Genomic DNA, 21,276 nt, shown 5'->3' with positions numbered 1-21,276 from the left:
CTTACAATGGGATAAACAACGTTACTTTATCACATGACTACCATTATACAGTCACACAACTGCACAGTGTTTATAACTACTTATTTACCCTTGGAATGTTCTAAATTGTCCGTCTGTCACGACCTAACCATTCTTACCATCATAAGGCGATAATCGAGCTCCACTTTGGGACGCCATTTTTAAAAAGACTCATACATCCCCATGCACCCTTTTGTCGGTAGAGCTGCGGTTCCTCTTGATATATGCTGTCTCCGGCTGCTAGAAAAAATATACTTACCGCATCGTAGAGATTCTTTCTCGGGTGTGCTCAGTTCCAGGTCGCCTGTGGGTTGGTGCATAGGGTTTGCCTAACTAAGGATTACCAGTAAATAGTCTATAATAACCACCATGACACGGACTGATTATGTAATAAGTAAACTTTATTGACAAAGCAAGAATTTAGTAAGTATGCACAAGGCTTGAACCAAAGCTCAATCAAGTTTAGTGTCACCGTTGAAGATGCAATAAAAGAATACCTGCAATTAATCATGACTAATCTGAATGTGATCAATAAATTAATTGATTAATAGAATAATTAATTAAAAATGATCCAAATAAAATTGTCAACAAATATAAGTGAAGTGAGTCGTTGACCAAAATGCAACCTCAAGTCCGCCAAAATAGTGCGTTTAACAATAATTTCCCAATAAAATGTCATTTACTGATTCAACTAGATCGATATAATATGGTGTGTTTACGATAGATATCATAGTGTCATAAACAAGAACTCTACTAACGTGTAATGCATTATAGTTAAGCTTGCATGTAATCTAGAACATTCCAACATTCCTAGGAGTACAATCTCCAAACTCTATGTCCATTATTTAACATTAAATACACTCATTGAAAACCTGAGGATAGATGTAACACAAATAAACCGCTGTGCAGCGTGACGTAATCATACTTATGAACTCTGCAAATTTAATTTCTAAACCCTGGATCTTACTGAACTTTAAAAAGATAAAACCTCATCTTTTAACACACTCAAAAATATGCAAATTTATGCATCAAGGCCAGTATTACTGTCAGAACCAACTTATGGCAATTAATCATCAAAATCAATTACATCGCTTCCTAATAAAATACAATTTAATTTACGACAAACATTCGTTCAGTAAGTCCTACAAATCTGTTGTGTCGTGTTCCGTGACGTAATAACACGAACCTAACACATCTTGTACTTACGTTACACGAACTGCCGTACTATTTACAAATGAGTGAACAAATCACCTATCACACTAATGGACTTAAAATTACGTAAACTAATAATATTACCTTGTAGTCACAGAGAATAATCTAACTTACACATCAATAAAATATACTCGTCAGGGTTGAGAGATGATCAACGTACGAGTCCACGTGATATTTACATTTCCTATACCGCTGCTTATTCATGCACGCACTCATAATCGTAAATGAATTTAACATAATATGATGTAGATTGCATCGTCACCGATAAACATGTTATCTTGCCCAGAGTCCTGCAATTTCAACTCTCTGGTTAAGAATATTGATTCACCATGTCCAATTATCAGTTTCATGGCTCCCCTACTCTATTCACTACAAAAAAAAAACAAGGAGTAATTAAAATTAAATCAACTCAAAATCAACTCACAACAACATTACGAAAAATGAGGTTCACAAACTCCTATTTAAAACCAAAGTTCAAAACACTTATTATAATGCGATGTTGGCATATAAAATGGGATTTAACTATCCTCATGAGTACTATTGCAGACTTAACCTGCTATCTTTACCTATACTTATCTAGTACAATATGCTATGCCATGTCGCCACATTTATTAATTCGTCGTGATAATAGATATTACAAATGCATTTTCACTTCACGGGGCATCTGGTCCTCCCGCTCATTTTCATACCTCGGCTTCACATTGCCGGCACATATATGCACATTGTGATATCAAGCTGTCAGAGCTTGCATATCGCTCCGTGTATTAAGCTCAATGGCTTGACTACTAACTCTCAGCTCCTCGGCTGACCATTATATTTATCCGGCTCATCGCCTCATTATCATTCCCTCATTTCTCACATACTGAAATAATTGCCCGTAGTGGCTTATCCATCATCACATAATTATCTTAACACACATATACTGTCGTCTGGGCCTAATGACATAGCATATTTTGACGCGTGGACCTAGATTCACCACGATTAATCTTCCAATGATCACTTCCCAAATTAATGCCTCTATCAGACTACAATAAAATTCAATTACATTCTCCAAATCAAATCTGAACAGTCAACTAAGCAAATCATATTCCTCCTGTCCATGTAATCAGCATTCAGGAGAAATTTAGAATCAACTAATTAAGATGGTTGCAAAATAACCATAACAAAAAAATGAGTCTACTTTAATGTCAAAGAAAACTTCCGTCTGGTGACTAGCGAATCAAATATCATACCCTGCCACTGCCAATAAGCATAATATTGACCTCAAATCTAGTTCAAATGTAGGCCTAAGCATTTAAACTAATTCGGTCCAATCCGACAATAACATCGACAAAAAAATTAATAATAATAATAAGAAAAAGATAATTGAAATTAAACACAAACTACGTGCATAAATCAGCATTTTTACCTCTCCTCTGTGCTACACCAAAAATAAGAAATTACAATACCTAAACATCTACTTAGCAGCTCGCGTAACGCCTAAGGAAATAGTACAATCAGTGAAAGATTACATGAGATTTTTTGTTACTCACATTCTGCCATTAAGCTTCACCCCACAGGGGCATCCATCTGGTTGAAGTTAGAACATGTTGCAATACATAAGGCACATCTTCACAAAATTGATGTATACCTCCATGGTATCAATTTCCTTGGGCACACGACACTTTTCTTGCAACTTCAGCGGCTTAAATACTAATAATTATATACACTGACTGAAAACACATATAAAAGATTCACTTGTATTTTTTTTAACACCACGCCCGCTTCTCTGGACATTCCTGCGAGACGATTGTGTGAGTGTGGCCCTCGCTCCCTCAGTGAAAGTTATTTACACACTGGACTGCGGCCGGCGATAATCCCTCTGCAGCAAGTTTGTTGTCCTACTAGTTGTCAATGACCTGTGGAATAATCCATCCATTGACTCTACCACTACTGTTATTTCTTAATGGCTCCTGCTAGTAACATTTCCCGTACAGCCTATTCTTGTACGAAAGAAGTTCCTTTGTTTACCCATTACTCTTAAAATGTTACAAAGTAATATATGGCAAATAAAATTAGTGACTAATTGGCTTATCACTCAATTAGAATATCTCTATAACTCTGACCGCAATTACTCGTTCTAATACAAGACGGTGTCTTTGAATGCTCGGCTAAGTTGCCTTAAAGTTTACATTTCACAAATGTCGCCCAATGTTCAAAAGAGAGAAATTCGCTGACACGTCTGGTCTGTACGATCCTTGGTGAACAAGTGTCCCTTCCTCTTGGCGGCAGAGACCTGCTTCGATTTCTGGCGGACTGATATTTTCAGAATTTCAAGAGCGTCCTTTAATACACGCAGCTCGATGCGGACCGTCCTTATCATCTAAATTTATACTTAAACTGCTGGTGGTTCCATCACTACCCTGTGATCACCGAATTAATCATACAATTATGCACAGTATAGGTGGCGTGGGTGGGAATATTTCTTTTGTCGCACCGCCGGCTGTCGTACGGTTCCGGCGCGAACTTCAGGTACTCTCGTTCCCAGACATAACTTCTGCTAACTTAATATTTACTGCATATTAACAGGATTTAGCATACACACTCACTATGATCCCCAACCTAAAGTGTCACTCTGATAAACAAGTATACAATTATTGTCCGATTCTATGACGAAAATAAATATGAGGAAGCGCTACATTTGAATAATACAAATTCAGCTCCCTGATTGGTTGATCGGTTTCAAGCGGGTAACATTGGACTGTTCCTAGTTCACTTTCGTGGGGGTGGTTGGAAGCTCTTTCTTGTCTTCAGATGGAAAACTACCACTCCTTGACCTCAATTTCAAAGTACCAACGCGTCCTCTCCCTCTTTGTGTGAAGATAATTGCTTTATTGCACCAAAACAAACCGTGCTCCGAAGTGCTCTGGCCGGCTTAAACATTTATTGTGATTTTTCTGCTTCCTGCCAGAGTGTGAGAACATATTCTCAACTGTGTGGAAAAATTACATTATCAATATCAGTAGCAATATGTTGATATGATGTAATTAGGCTCAATTAATTGGGTGCAGTATATACAGTATATCTCTGTCACATTCCTGAAGTCCATGTAAAGCTCTGGAAGGGAGTTTCACATCACTTTGTTGCTTTGTCTGCCATTGATGCTGCCAGTGAGACATTTCTCGTTTTATCTTCCGTATTTGCCAAGAACCCTGCGAATCTGTCCACAATTCACCCAAGAGGTTCGTCAATATCTGAAGATCTGAGCTTCACTGTAGCCTCTAGAAGAAACACTGGTAACTTTAGTACATCGAGCATATCAGGAGAAAATCTCGTTCCGAGGTCCTCAGATATGTTGCACATAAAAGGAATATAGGCAGAGATTCTATAATAATCTTCAACAGATTCTACTTCATAGTTGTCACGTTTGGTTTGACGATCACAACGTCTTGGTTTCTTGAGCTCTACGTCAAGCTTCAGGGTCATATTTTCAATCTTGTCGTAATGATCGTGAAAGTAATGTCGACGGTCTGATCTTCGTGTATACAGTGTTCGTTGAAGATTCATGCCCAACTGAGATGCCCAGGCAACATCAATAATGAAGCAGAAAAGTTATTATAAGGGTTCCGTATCTTTCATGTACGCGCAAATGAAATCCCTTGGTTTCAAATACAAGCCAACCAATGAACTAATTTATCTATTTATTTTACCTTATAAAGACGCCTCTGTAAATTTCACTGGAAGGGACACGCGGTATAGATTACATCGTATCAAATACTAACTCAGCCTCGCATGGGTAGAGTACTGCGTTCCCGAGCAACTTTTATGACATTTAACTGGAGATATTACTCTGTACCTGATTGTCGTAATTGTAAGCTTGTGTTAACTTCGTTGTAAGCCCGGAAAATCATAGGATTATGGCTTTTCAACATGTGTGCCGGCCTCTTACTCGGAGACCCTGGATTCGATTCCCGGTCGGGTCAAGGATTTTTACCTGGATCTGAGGGCTGCTTTGAGGTCCACTCATCCTACGTCATTACAATTGAGGAACTATCTGAAGATGAGATAGCGGAGATAAAGCCCAGAACAACGTCCGATGAATTCCTCGTGCCTTTTTTATAGCAAGCTTTCATTCCTTACTCTAAAGGGGTACGGTGCGCATCCTAGAGCGTAACACCCTCTCTTAGGCCAAGGCAATTTGTAGAGGTGATCTGACGTATGGAGAAAGCAAGGGAGTGGATACGTGGCCTGTAAGAGAATCTTTTTCTTTTTTGCTACTGGCTTTAAGTCGCACCGACACAGATAGGTCTTATGGCGACAATTGGATATGAAAGGCCTAGGAGTTGGAAGGAAGTGGCCGTGACCTTAATTAAGATACAGCCCCAGCATTCGCCTGGTGTGAAAATGGGAAACCACAAAAAACCATCTTCAGGGCTGCCGATAGTGAGATTCGAACCCGGATGCAAGTTCACAGCCGCGCGTCCCTAACCGCACAGCCAACTCGCTCGGTGTTAGAGGATCTGTCCCGGCATTTGCCTTAATGTAGGATAATGGGAAACCACGGAAAACTTCCTCAGGAGAGCCTCTCCGCCTCTCGAATATAGAGCTGTAATGCTCTACTCGGTGTTTGGTTGGTTTGGATCACATATGTCGGAGTGCAATAGGTTTGAAAAGAGCGCAGTGTTTACACTGCGAGGAAGAACCGTGCGAATCTCTTTCTCTCATCAGTCTGGCTGTCACTGCGACAACAGCGAGCATGCTACTGTACAAGCCAATGTTCATAGTTGTTCTGTGTTTACTTTAATAATATTGCTGTATCACATAATTATATTTACACACACCAATAAAAGAAATGGGGCCTCCGTGGCCCGGGTGAATGCGCGCCGGCCTCTCACCGCTGGTTCCGTGGTTCAAATCCCGGTCACTCCATGCGAGATTTGTGCTGGACAAAGCGGAGTCGGGACAGGTTTTTCTCCGGGTACTCCGGTATTCACTCTCATCCTTTTCGACTCGTTGGCTCAGTGGTCAGCGCCCTGGCCTTCGGTTCAGAGGGTCCCGGGTTCGATTCTCGGCCGAGTCGCGGAATTTTGCCTTCATTGGTTAATTCCAGTGGCCCGGGGGCTGGGTATTTGTGCTGTCCCCAGCATCCCTGCAATTAACGCACCACACATAACACTATCCTCTACCACAATAACACGCAGTTACCTACACATGGCAGATGCCGCCCACCGTTATCGGAGGTTCTGTCTTACAAGGGCTCCACTCGGCTAGAAATACCCACACGAAATTATTATATTAGGGGAGAACGGGGAAGTTGACGATGATAAGCTTTCTTTCGACATTCCGCCGTGATTGCATGCTTATTACTGCCTCGCGCAACAATACTGCAATGTTCAAAGTTCTTGTTTAAATAGCTTATTCATAAAGTAGTAAAGTTTAATATTATATAAATTCGTCATCTTGCGCCGTGCCCGGGTTAAGTTGACGAACCTATTGGGGTAAGATGACGAGCATTCTTCTCGACTGTTTCAACACGGAACTTCATTGAAATTTGTTAAACACACCATCAAAACTTGAAGTAACTTAATTTTAATTATGTACTACACAAGGGCATATATTTCTAAAGAACATAAATGCTACTGTGTGACTTTTGGGCCCCATATCTCACACGTATAACTTACACATAGAAGGAAATTTCTTTCAGTCTGTGACAGGCAGTGGTAGGGGGTTGTCTGTCTGGCGCTGTCGCACTAAAATATCTGAGGTATGTGCAGGAAGCTACTACTAGTGTCCTCACAGTATGACTTAATCGTCTTATTTTCTTTAAATGTCAATGTATTTCCAGTTTATTTCAGTGTTAACCGAACCGCTTCTAAGTAGCTTGGGGCAAGATGACGGGGGCAAGTTGACGAATTCGTCATCTTACCCCAAGCCAGGTATAGGCTACACGTAGTCACACGCACCCTTACGCTAATTATAGAAATACCTAGAAATTATCAACGGAAGACGGATAGATGGGGCTGGGATGAAGTAAGCATGATAGCCGCAATGCATGCTGTCAAAGAATCTCAGATATCTCGTAATGCAACTATGAGCAACGCCATTGAAAGATTTGAAGCATTACGGAATTGGCCCATTCAACCCACAAATATTTTATGAGGAAGATTGATCTCCAGCAGTGACAACAGAAAAATATTATGAAGAGCTGTGAATAAAATTAGCCTAAGTTCATCCTCTAAATGAAGACTGGATCAATGAGCGATAATTGTAAAGTGTGGTGGCATGAAGACTGCTCAAGTTTTCAAAGTAGTGGACGAGTTCTCTGTGATATGTGCTGAGTATATTCCAGTTTGACCGGTCTAGAAAGCCAGAATAACGGCCGAGAGGATTCGTCGTGCTGACCACACGGCACCTCGTAATCTGCAGGCCTTCGGTCTGAGCAGCGGTCGCTTGGTAGGTCAAGGCCCTTCAAGGGCTGTAGTGCCATGGGGAAACGGGGAATTCCAGTTTGAAACTGTTTTCATCAGAGTTCTTGTATTCAATATAGTGCACAGTAGTTATTAATTTTAGCAGCAACTTCTAAAAGTTAATTTTAATTTATTTTAGAGTACTTTTAACATTTTTCAATTTCCCAAATAGCTGATTTTATTATCAAATAATGCTGAATCAGCGTCTGCGTCACTCTTTCTAGGCCTATACACTCCTAAAACATCAAGTTCCCCATTATCTTTAGAGATGAGCCTTACACATAGAATTTCATGTTTGTCTTCTTTAAGTATTTCGTAGCTTACAAATTTTTCTTTCGCCAGAATTAATACTCCCACCCCCTTCTACCATTCTTATCCTGTCTCTACGATAAATACTCCAGTTTCGTGAGAAAATTTGAACTTAAGCAGGCGACGGAGCTCTTCGAAAGTAAAGGATTGTGGAGCTTGTTAGCTTATCATACTTGTAGACTGAATACGGAAAGGCATGAAAATGTATGTATTGTACCTGTTCGGCTCTCGAGCAATGAGTACACAACCAATCATGGCTTCTCAGTTCTATAAAAGATGGTTGATACTAGGTATAACCCACGATCAATCCGCTTTCACACGCGTTCAATGGGGAACAAGTCTGGTGATCGTGCTGGCCAGATGATTTGACGAACACCTTTGAGAATGCGTAATATTGTGGGACAGTGTATAGGAGAGTAAGAACCTACTGAATCAACATCTCTCCCAACTGTTGCAAGAATGTTGATAGAATAGACTGAATGATGTTCAGTGTTTCCAGTTTAGTGAGCGTATGTTATAGTCGAGCTCTATTCAAACTGTTCGGCACGTCTCCTCGGAGAAAAGCCGTACGTTTGCAGGGGAGGCGCAAGAACTTCGCATTAGTTGAATAAAAACGAATTGGAGAGTTAATATCTAAAAATAAATAATTCACCATCCGGTAATAGTTACGGTATTATCTTAGATCTCATTATGATGATACCGTGCTCGCATTGACGCAAGGGGACGTCATTTTGAACATTTGTTGTAAATGGAGTAGCTTGTAGAATTTTGCTTAACTTTTGACTCGATCTTTTCCGTAATATGGTTCCTTATCTCAAATTGATCCATTTTCCGTCCTCCATCATCCCTGAAAGTTTGTAATATCATCACGGATACACCCTGTATAACATATATACCGATTAAAATCAAAGGAGAGCTTTCCTAGAACATCAAAGGAACTTACAACCACCGTCGAAGATGTTAGGCTGCAACTACGAAAGACTACGACCTACCTTCCCACTGGTTGAGAAAGAATTTCGGAAACTTTTCCTCCTGGCTGTGACGAACAATGGCTGACTTGGGAGTCCTTAAATAGATTGAGATCTAGAGTGGGCAGGTCAAAGGTTAATTTAGTTCGGTGGGGATACCCTGATAAGAATGATATCTAGTGTGAATGTTGAGAAGTCCAGACTGTAAAATATTTGCTGCAATACCAACTATGCCTAGCCTCCTGTACTCAAGATTACTCCACAGTAAATGCAGTGGAATCCGCCTCTGTGGTGTAGTGGTTAGTGTGATTAGCTGCCACCCCCGGAGGCCCGGGTTCGATTCCGGCTCTGCCACGAAATTTGAAAAGTGGTACGAGGGCTGGAACGGGGTCAACTCAGCATCGGGAGGTCAACTGAGTAGAGGTGGGTTCAATTCCCACCTCAGCCATTCTGGAAGTGGTTTTCCATGGTTTCCCACTTCTCCTCCAGGCAAATGCCGGGATGGTACCTATCTTAGGGCCACGGCCGCTTCCTTCCTTCTTAATTGTCTATCCCTTCCAATCTTCCCATCCCCCACCAAGGCCCCTGTTCAGCATAGCAGGTGAGGCCGCCTGGGCGAGGTACTGGTCATCCTCCCCAGTTGTATCCCACGACCCAGAGTCTGAAGCTCCAGGACACTGACCACGAGGTGGTAGAGGTGGGATCCCTCGCTGAGTCCGAGAGAAAAACCAACCCTGGAAGGTAAGCAGATTAAGAAAGAAATGCAGTGGAAGTAGCCAAGTTCTGGTCACAAATAATATAATATTTGAACTGTGCGTATTTTATGTACCCTATATGTTTCTGAAAGGGGCTGCCTGGCCGAGGAGGTAAAGGAGTGCTCGGTTCGCCCGAAAGGACGTGGGTTCGAATCCCCGTCAGCAAGTCGTAACACTTAACAAATGAGATTTCCGCTTCCGGAGGTGCATATGGCCCTGAGGTTCACTCAGCCTACACCAAAAATGAGCACCCGGTTAATTCCTGGGGGCAAAGGTGGCCGGGCGTAGAGCTAACCACTCTACCCCATCAAGTGCCGAGGTTACGGACAGTGGAAGCCTTTACCTTCCACCCCTCCAAGGGCCTTCATGGCCTGTACGGAGAAGACTTTGCTTTGCTTTGATATGTTTCTGAAACGAAAATAAATGTATAAGATCGAAGGAACCGCTTAGGACTTGAGATGACTCCCAGTATAGATAATCATCCCCTACTAACAATAATCGGAAGAAAACTGCAAAAGTTCCCACTATTCGAAGAGTGAAGCTGTCGGTATGAAATACTCCTTAGGTCTCAAAAAATCTATTACCGTTAAACGCGGAGATGAGCAAGAGGGGACTAAAGGATTTTGGTGGGAAAAATGAAAATGAAGGCCTGGTGCAAATAAGTGGAAGTAATACCAAGCTCAGCAAGGAGCCCCGTGGTTTTCAACCAGCCTTCAGCCCTTGGGAAGTAATTAATTTTCGTTACCTCTCATGACAATACGACAAATCGTGGATAAATTCCATCACATATAATGGTACATTGTGGTTGATAAAAGACACAATATTAACTTTGATACATAAGCTTGTTGAATACGTTTTTTAAACATCAGGGTATATCGAGCAATAAAACTACATAATATATAGTTATTTTCAGTAAAGTAGATACTAGACAATTCTTGTCCATTTGAGAACTTGTCTCTTATAATTTTGCATTGTCTTGGTCACATAATAAGACTTGCTGACACTCAACTGTTTTGTAAAATTGTTCAACGAGACGTATCCAACGTGTTCAGGTTCTAAATTATTTGCCACTTAATCAGCTCTTAAACCAATGGTGAAGCGTGGGAATTTTCTTCGGGTAAGATGAACAGAACACGACCTTTCATGAAAAAATACATTTTTTTTGTAATACTGTGCATATGAATGGTCTGTTAAGTGCAGGTCTGTCATAAATTTTGTGTATCTGAATTTTCCTGGCAATTGTTAGGGAGATACGGAATTTGGAAATTGCTGATTCTGCTCTGAAATCTCTTTAGTGGTATATGTAATTTCCACTTCAAATTTCTACAATTATTCTAGTGCCTATCTCTTTCTTTTATTAAATTTAGCAGATAGACTTACTGCGCACGTTAGATATCATCTAAATAATATTCTTATCTACAGAAGTGATACATGTAACGTAAGGCATCTACTTAAAGCTTTAATAATATTAAATTCGCATAAGGCACATAAGTTTTCACTCTACAGAACAAAACTCACTGAGGAATGTTAGTCTTAAAAATGCTGTAGCCAGGCGCAGAAGAAGAATATATTATAGGTGCGTGTATTTCTTCAGAGTATTTTGGGTAAAGCTCAGCTTAGCTTGTCTATTCTCGGGCTTGGCTACTGTCTAATACATTCCCCGCCTCGCCAGGCTTGAACTAGCAATGCGCACCACATTCAACTCACAATCAGTGTAATTCAGAACTAAATGGGTTCTCCGCATACGGACGAGGCCTGTGATTTACAACATGTCTATAGAGCAAACCAAGGGGTGATATCTAGACGAAATCGTTTGTTTGGTCAACGCAGGAGCTACAAAGGGATGAAAACCACTCAAAGTCTCAAAACATTTTCACATGTCCCCATACTTCGATACAGGCTTTAGATATGCTATGTTTTTCATCAGAAGTCTGATGCATGTTGCAGGAATAAATAAAATAAGAAAGTATATGCAAATGGACAACATGTTTAGTGTAGACTTTCAAAAAATGTGTTTTTGAATTGTCTAATTATTTAAAATTTCATAACCAGACGACTAAATGACGAAGATGAATACTTATCTCAAAACACGCGTGTTAATACGCAAACATGGTAAACAAATGAACACCCACTTAGCCGCATAAGTTTAATCCAATGACCTGGCCAGAGGTAACGCGTTACCTTCTACGTGGCCCGCCTCCCCCTTCAGGGGAGGAATGAAAACTTGCTTTAAAAAATCTAACGAAGATATTGTCAGAAATAAACTAGTGGCCTTCCACTTTGGGTAGGAACTATATACACTATATCCTTTATCGTTCCAGTGTACCTTCCCTAGTTGGCATTAGTCACGTTTTTTTTTTTTTCGTGATCGTGGTGTTATGAGTTTTGTAGCGTCTAGAGTGTATATTGTCCTCATTGTTGTGTAAACAATGACTGAACATGCAGCATGCACAACTGTTCTCAAGAATTTAAATATTATGACGACACACTTGCGAATCTCAGCAAGAACTACAACAGGTAGTCCAACACTGGAAAAGTCACTTGGATAAATACGAACTGCGACTTAAAGTCAGGAAAACGGAATGCTTGAGTTGTGAAGAGCAACAAAATGGGTCCATCAACATCGACCGTGTTTATTTATTTATTTATTTAGCGTATGGCATACAAATACATTATTACAAACGAACAACAATAATCAATGAATTAAACTACAAACAAACCTCTAGACCTTGTATGCACTCAATACATTTTGGGGTTGCTGAAAGGAAGTCTTCATATGCCCCCCCCCCATATGCTCTGATACTGCAGTCCTCCCTAATGTGTTCAATAGTTTGTCGTGGTGCACCACAGTCGCATACCGGTGAGGACAGCATTCGCCATATAAAAAGTGAATCCCCACATCTCCCGTGCCCCGTCCTGAGGTAGTTGAGCATTGACCATACCTTGCGGGGTTGATCAAACCCTGGACCTGTCTTACTGATGCATGGCATTGCCTGGGGTGTAGTTAGAGCGTTTTGCATCCATTCTTCCCTCCAGGAGTCGGTGATGTTGAACCCGATGTGGTTGATGTCAGTTGCAAGAGGTGGATGTCTCGAACGGAGTCGGTTGATTCTGAGGTCCGAGATGTCAGAGTGTACCGGTAGTCCAGGGTTCGCTAGGATATTGTTGTATTCTCCGATCAAAGCTACTTACCTTCGCAGGTTAGGGGGTGGTATGTTACTTAGGACAGGCAGCCAGATGGAGGGAGTAGACCTGATTGTTCCTGTAATAATGCGCATAGTACTATTAAGTTGGACATCAAATTTGTTAGTATGGGCGTTGTTCAACCATACTGGTGCACAGTACTCCGCCGCAGAGTATACCAATCTCAACGCGGACGTCCGCAGAGTTGTGGCGGATGATCCCCATGTGGTTCTAGAAAGCTTTTGTATGATGTTGTTTCTCGTTCTTAGTTTCGCAGCAGTTTTTGTGAGATGTGATTTAAACGACAGGGTCCTGTCTAGTGTGACTCCCAGATATGTCGGTTCCTCACTGTGCGTAACTTGTGTACCATCCAAGTAGACTTCCAGAGTCCTATTGGACTGTCTGTTGTTGAGATTGAAGCAAGTCACCTCTCTTTTTTTGATGCATTTGGTCGAAGCCTCCATTTTCGAAAATACTCTGCAAGCACAGACAAATCAAAATTACGTTATTATTATTATTATTACTTATATATTAAATCAGATGTTAGAGTTTCTTCCATGGGTTCAAAGTGAGTGTGTCTAGTTGCCATGGCCCAATCATCAGCATATCCAAATTTTTTGCTGAGTTTCTGGCATATCAGCAATGTCAAGGCTGAAGAGCAGTGGAGCTAGAACAGAACCTTGAGGGAGGCCATTTTGGAGAAATTTCTGGCTACTGGTTTTGTTTCGCATAATGACCTGAAATCCTTTGTTTCCAATCATGGTATCAATAAGCTTTGTAACTTGATGGCACGGAATTATCACCGTCTGGCCTTGCCGCCAGACGGTGTCATACGCTGCTGATAAATCAATGAAAACCACAGATGTTTTCATCTTCCTCTAAAAACCTGCTTCAATATGTGACGTGAGTGCCAAAACTTGATCTGCGCAACTTCGATTGGGGCGAAAGCCAGCTTGTTCTATAGGGATCGCCGAAAGGTATATTCTGCGGCCCGCGAGGGCTTTTAAAATTATTTTAAGAAATGTGAAGAAAATTTACAAAAAAATTGTCATAGCTCGTTCAAAAATGTATTAATTTTATACCCTTCATAGAACCAATTCAGAACTAATTCATTCTTTAATATTGTTTCCTGGTTTTAAGCATTCACTTGATTTGAATAAATTATTTTAGATTTAAAAATTAAAATCTAAACTTCGACGGAAAATGAACCCTCGCTAATGCCAGTGCTAGGTATTAATCATTATAAAAATGGCTATGGGATCCATGCCAACCTCACTGTGGACGTATGAATACCACTGGTGCAAGAAGCGGTCTTCTCTCATTGCTGGTGCTGGTTAGGGAAGTACTCCTGGAAGTACTCTGCTCGGATTTTAGGCTCTTACAATTGTATATCATTGCTCCCTTCACACTAATCCGACTAAATAGTCCTTCGTTAAGTTTTGTAGTCACGTCCTAGTTCGTGAACCATGGGCAACGGCTGAGTGGCCTAGTAAGTGGTCCTGAGAGTCGGGATACCAGTTGCTATGGAATGGGAGTGGGCATCTCGGACATATTCTGAGTCGTGGCCCTCCTTGTGCTCAGGCGGCTAGGACTACACAATTCACCGGTGGTCCATAACCCGTTAGAGGAGAGATCCTCACTTGGACTATGTGCAAGTAGGGCAGCATCCTGCTTCATGAATTTACCGAGCTCAGAACACTTTAAGCAAGCCTCGGACCTATGGGAGTAATGGAGTCCCACTCCCATTTGACAGGCGAGGGACTCCTTGGAAACAACTTGGCGAACGAAATGGAATTCGATGGGGAGCTATCAATATTAATGGGGCTTATGGAAGAAAGAAGGTAGAACTTGCTGAGTCAGCAAAGAGGATGCATCTGGATGTGCTAGGAGTAAGTGATATTCGGGTAAGGGGAGATAAGGAGGAAGAGATAGGAGATTATAAAGTGTACTTGACGGGTGTTAGAAAGGGAAGGGCAGAGTCTGGGGTAGGGCTCTTTATCAGGAATACCATTGCACGCAACATAGTTTCTGTTAGGCACGTAAGTGAGCGAATGATGTGGGTAGATTTGTCTGTGGGAGGAATTAGGACAAGAATTGTGTCCGTGTATTCACCATGTGAGGGTGCAGATGAGGATGAAGTTGACAAGTTTTATGAAGCATTGAGTGACGTCGTGGTCAGGGTCAACAGCAAGGATAGAATAGTGCTAATGGGCGATTTCAATGCGAGAGTTGGGAATAGAATTGAAGGATACGAAAGGGTGATTGGTAAATGTGGGGAAGATATGGAAGCTAATGGGAATGGGAAGCGTTTGCTGGACTTCTGTGCTAGTATGCGTTTAGCTGTTACGAATACATTCTTCAAGCATAAGGCTATTCACCGCTACACATGGGAGGCTAGGGGTACCAGATCCATAATAGACTATATCTTAACAGACTTTGAATTCAGGAAATCTTTTAGGAATGTACGAGTTTTTCGGGGATTTTTCGATGATACAGACCATTATCTGATCTGTAGTGAACTAAGTATCTCTAGGCCTAGGGTAGAGAAAGTGAAATCTGTCTGCAAACGAATAAGGGTAGAAAATCTCCAGGACGAGGAAATTAGACAGAAGTACATGGATATGATTAGTGAGAAGTTTCGAACAGTAGACAGTAAGCAGATTCAGGATATAGAAAGTGAATGGGTGGCATACAGGGATGCTGTAGTAGAAACAGCAAGGGAATGCCTAGGAACAACTGTGTGTAAAGATGGGAAAAGGCGAACATCTTGGTGGAATGATGAAGTGAGAGCAGCCTGTAAACGTAAAAAGAAGGCTTATCAGAAATGGCTCCAAACAAGGGCCGAGGCAGACAGGGATTTGTACGTAGATGAAAGAAACAGAGCGAAACAAATAGTTGTTGAATCCAAAAAGAAGTCGTGGGAAGATTTTGGTAATAACCTGGAAAGGCTAGGTCAAGCAGCAGGGAAACCTTTCTGGACAGTAATAAAGAATCTTAGGAAGGGAGGGAAAAAGGAAATGAACAGTGTTTTGAGTAATTCAGGTGAACTCATAACAGATCCCAGGGAATCACTGGAGAGGTGGAGGGAATATTTTGAACATCTTCTCAATGTAAAAGGAAATCATCATGGTGGTGTTGCAAACAGTCAAGCTCTTGGGGAGGAGGAAAATGATGTTGGTGAAATTATGCTTGAGGAAGTGGAAAGGATAGTAAATAAACTCCATTGTCATAAGGCAGCAGGAATAGATGAAATTAGACCTGAAATGGTGAAGTATAGTGGGAAGGCAGGGATGAAATGGCTTCATAGAGTAGTCAAATTAGCGTGGAGTGTTGGTAAGGTACCTTCAGATTGGACAAAAGCAGTAATTGCACCTATCTATAAGCAAGGGAACAGGAAGGATTGCAACAACTATCGAGGTATCTCATTGATTAGTATACCAGGCAAAGTATTCACAGGCATCTTGGAAGGGAGGGTGCGATCAGTCGTTGAGAGGAAGTTGGATGAAAACCAGTGTGGTTTCAGACCACAGAGAGGCTGTCAGGATCAGATTTTCAGTATGCGCCAGGTAATTGAAAAATGCTACGAGAGGAATAGGCAGTTGTGTTTATGTTTCGTAGATCTAGAGAAAGCATATGACAGGGTACCGAGGGAAAATATGTTCGCTATACTGGGGGACTATGGAATTAAAGGTAGATTATTAAAATCAATCAAAGGCATTTATGTTGACAATTGGGCTTCAGTGAGAATTGATGGTAGAATGAGTTCTTGGTTCAGGGTACTTACAGGAGTTAGACAAGGCTGTAATCTTTCACCTTTGCTGTTTGTAGTTTACATGGATCATATGCTGAAAGGTATAAAATGGCAGGGAGGGATTCAGTTAGGTGGAAATGTAGTAAGCAGCCTGGCCTATGCCGACGACTTGGTCTTAATGGCAGACTGTGCCGAAAGCCTGCAGTCTAACATCTTGGAACTTGAAAATAGGTGCAATGAGTATGGTATGAAAATTAGCCTCTCGAAAACTAAATTGATGTCAGTAGGTAAGAAATTCAACAGAATTGAATGTCAGATTGGTGATACAAAGCTAGAACAGGTCGATAATTTCAAGTATTTAGGTTGTGTGTTTTCCCAGGATGGTAATATAGTAAGTGAGATTGAATCAAGGTGTAGTAAAGCTAATGCAGTGAGCTCGCAGTTGCGATCAGCAGTATTCTGTAAGAAGGAAGTCAGCTCCCAGACGAAATTATCTTTACATCGGTCTGTTTTCAGACCAACTTTGCTTTATGGGAGCGAAAGCTGGGTGGACTCAGGATATCTTATTCATAAGTTAGAAGTAACAGACATGAAAGTAGCAAGAATGATTGCTGGTACAAACAGGTGGGAACAATGGCAGGAGGGAACTCGGAATGAGGAGATAAAGGCTAATTTAGGAATGAACTCGATGGATGAAGCTGTACGCATAAACCGGCTTCGGTGGTGGGGTCATGTGAGGCGAATGGAGGAGGATAGGTTACCTAGGAGAATAATGGACTCTGTTATGGAGGGTAAGAGAAGTAGAGGGAGACCAAGACGACGATGGTTAGACTCTGTTTCTAACGATTTAAAGATAAGAGGTATAGAACTAAATGAGGCCACAACACTAGTTGCAAATCGAGGATTGTGGCGACGTTTAGTAAATTCTCAGAGGCTTGCAGACTGAACGCTGAAAGGCATAACAGTCTATAATGATAATGTATGTATGTATGTAGATTATTGATTTCAGTTTGTCTTTAGGTATATTTTTCTTGCTTGTCATTTGTCAAATATTACTTATCATGAAGTGACATTAATGGATGCTCTTCAAAATTCAATTATCCGGCGTAAAGTAGTGTTTATTTTTAATTTCATTCTTTCATGCAATTGTAAAAGAGTCTTGTAAGCAATTGAAATTATTAAACCTTTGATTCATTTGGACTATGCACATTATTTCATACTGGTACCTCTGTTCTGTTTGCGGAATTCTACTAAAATTGGCCTATTATTGAAATGCGGCCCGCGATCCTGCCTAGGGCTGCCAGTGTGGCCCTCGAGCCTTTACAAATTGGAAATCTCTGCTCTAGAACAAAGTTGGTCTTCACTATCTGCATGAGTTTCCCGTAAGGCAACCACATCGATATTATGCTTTAGCAACATCTTTTGTAAGATTTGACATTTGGTTCTACTAATGCCCTCAATATTTAATTGACATATTTCAATATTTGGTCCAAGTTTTCTAGATGTTTGGCCCTGCAAAAGGCTTTTGATATAGTGTTGTGTCATCTTCTTATTCAGTTGGTATGTATTTGTCGTGTAGCCAGGAGTTCTGGAAAGATTGTCTGGCAGCCAGTTATGTTGCTTTCTTAACACCACCCGGGGGACACGTGTAGGGCACTTTAAGGTTAAAACCTACGGACATGAAGCAACATCGACGCCGCTCTAACGATGGCTGACTAAGTAAGAGATGGTTTACTTAGATTGGACATAGATGTAATTAAACAATACATATTCTGTGGTCTAGGCAACACCGGATATGTAGTGTAGAGTCCCTATATGACCCGTGGTTTCTATGGCAATTGTGTTAAATCGGACAAGATGGCTGACACTTAGGGCAAGAATTTATAGAGATATATATAATAAATTGCCTTTCTATCTAGAGTTCTGGAACCATTGCAGCAAATTAAAAATAACTGCCACTTAGAGCGTAAAAACTTCCACAAATATAACACAAATAACAGCAAATAAAGATTTTAAAATACTAGCCAACACCAACGCTAGGTCAACACATCAAAATAAGCCACAAACACCCGCCAGAAACCACAACAGAGACACAATTCTTGCATATAGATCGACACAAGTTCTCTCATCATCAGTTACCAGTCTGAATCTCAGCTGTTGATATGGTGAAACAGTTATCATTGCAACACTGTATTTTCGTATGTAAAAGTTCTGGTTTCATTTTAATGGTCGCGTGAACAGTCATAACCCTCGCTATTGGTGTGCAGAAAATACTAATGGGGTTTGAAGTCCCTCATTATCATAGGAAGAGTGGTGTTTGCTGTGCTATTAGTGCAAGACGATAATTGGGTCTACTTTTCTTCGAGACGACAGTAAATGCAGAGAGGTACCAAGATGACATTTTGACGCCTTCTTCCATCAGTTAACGGAAGAAGAAAAATGGTGGGGGTGGTTTCAACAAGATTCAGCCCCTGCACATACGGCAGAAGATTCCCTTCTTACAGTCTCGGAAGTGTTTGCAGACAGAGTGATCGGTGCTGGTCTGTATCACCCTCATTCTCCAGATCTAACAGTGTGCGATTTTTACTTGCGGAGTAAACTAAAAGAAAAATTGTATCGAACAAATCCTCACACATTGGAAGAACTGAAAGAAAACATTGCGAATGAAATCAGAAACATTATACTGGCAGAACTTACTCGCGTCAGCCAGAATGTGGTTATTAGATACAATTCCTGTATAACCCAGTAAGGACGACACTTCCAGCATCTTTTATAAGGTAAGATTGTATACACGGTTAAAGCAGGGCGGCTGCGCGTGACTTGAGTTCGGCTGAGGCAGCTGCAGTAGCGCAGATTGCAAACTCCGTGCGTTCGGTCTTAGTTTATATAAGACACCCTATATTTGGGATCAGTCATTGTATAAGATTGTGATACACTGCCAGAAACAAGGGACAGAGTAAACGCAGCCTGGATAAATTGGCGCCAAGTTACCCGAATCCTTTTCGACCGGAAGATCCCGCTCTACTTAAAATCAAAGATTTATAGAACGGTTGTTCTTCATGTAGCACTCTGCGGGGCGAAATGCTGAGACTCAGAAAACTGGACCACGGCGAAACAGGACGTCAGAGCGGCATTTTGAGCGGCTCCAATTACTGACTCCAATTAGACTTGTCTAAGATGGTATGGCCATGTACTGCGCAGCAGTGGTACCTCAGTTGGGAATGTGGCACTAGATTGGAACCCCGAGGGCCGTTTACCACGGGGATGGCCAAGGAAGAGAAGGCTTGACGCACTATGGAAGGACATGTGCTTGGTGGACATTTCTCCAGGTGACGTCAAGGATCGGAAGCGAAGGAAAGCGAAGTGCTGAAAAGCAGACCCTTCAATTACGCGGGATAAACACTACGGAGAGGAAGAAGAAGAAGAAGAAGACACGTGAATTTTAGTATACTTTTTAACATTTTAACTTTAATAGATCCAATTATGATGGAACGAAGCTTCCGAAAGCCGATTCTGTATCACTTAAATTTACAAACTGTATTTTAATTCAATAGCTGTATAATACGTAGTACAGCCATTAAGTTCTGAGACTTGACGCCTGGAGGATAGGCACCCACACGACTCTGTATGTTGCACAAGATACCGCATTACACGGCGTACACCTACACTAAACCACATCCACCCTCAAAATAGTCGCCGTTGGCCGTTAACCACTTAAACAGAGCCACATCCACCCTCAAAATAGTCGCCGTTGGTCTTTATGCACGTTTTCCAACGTTGGTATAGCTTCTGGAAGCACCGCTGAAAGGAAACACCATGTTTCGTCTCCAGTTATTATCCGGTTGAGAAACGTCGGATCATCGTCAGCACTACTGATGAGGTCACCACAAATCGCCATGCGATCATCACGTTGGTCTTGCGACACTGTGCTGGGTAACACGAGACATGTTGAGGTCATCCGTCAGAATTTTTTGGCGAGTACCATGGTTAAACCCTATTGCTGCTGCGAGATCGTCTACCGATTGGGAGCGGTTAGTACGCACCAACGTTGCGACTTCTTGGATCTTGCGTTCCGTTCGAAATGTTTATGGCCGACCAGTACGCACAACATCTTCCAAACTGTCCCGTCCTTGCACAAAACGTCTGTGCCATCTAAACTCAACACTGCGACTCAATGCGTCCTCACCGTAAACCTGCTGCATCATTTCAACCGTTTCGGCAGCGGTTTTGCCAAATTTCTGGCAGAACTTGATGTTTGCCTGTTGCTCATACTGTGATATGTCAAGGTCCGACTCGAGCATTCTAATCACCGCCACAACAACGACCGTACGTCTGGTTCCAGTGCATGCACTCAACTGTCTCTTGCAGGGACGAGAGACTAACTGACATGGTACCATACCACGGCGCCACCTATGCGCTATAGTGCAGAACAGCGCCATCATACGGTCAGTCTCAGAACTTAATGACTGTACTACGTATTTAGATACATTCATACACTGTACGTGTGAGTAAAGTACGTTTGTAGAGAGTGAATTTCTATTCGTGTTTTCAAAATCTCATTTTCCGTACAAAGTCTAATTCCAAAATAGAAGTAATAGTATATTTTACAGTACATTTGCAAGATAATTCTAAAT

Source organism: Anabrus simplex, chromosome 4 (genome assembly GCF_040414725.1).
Source record: "Anabrus simplex isolate iqAnaSimp1 chromosome 4, ASM4041472v1, whole genome shotgun sequence".
In the NCBI taxonomy this organism is placed as follows: Eukaryota; Metazoa; Arthropoda; class Insecta; order Orthoptera; family Tettigoniidae; genus Anabrus; species Anabrus simplex.
This window is presented reverse-complemented; position numbering follows the sequence as displayed.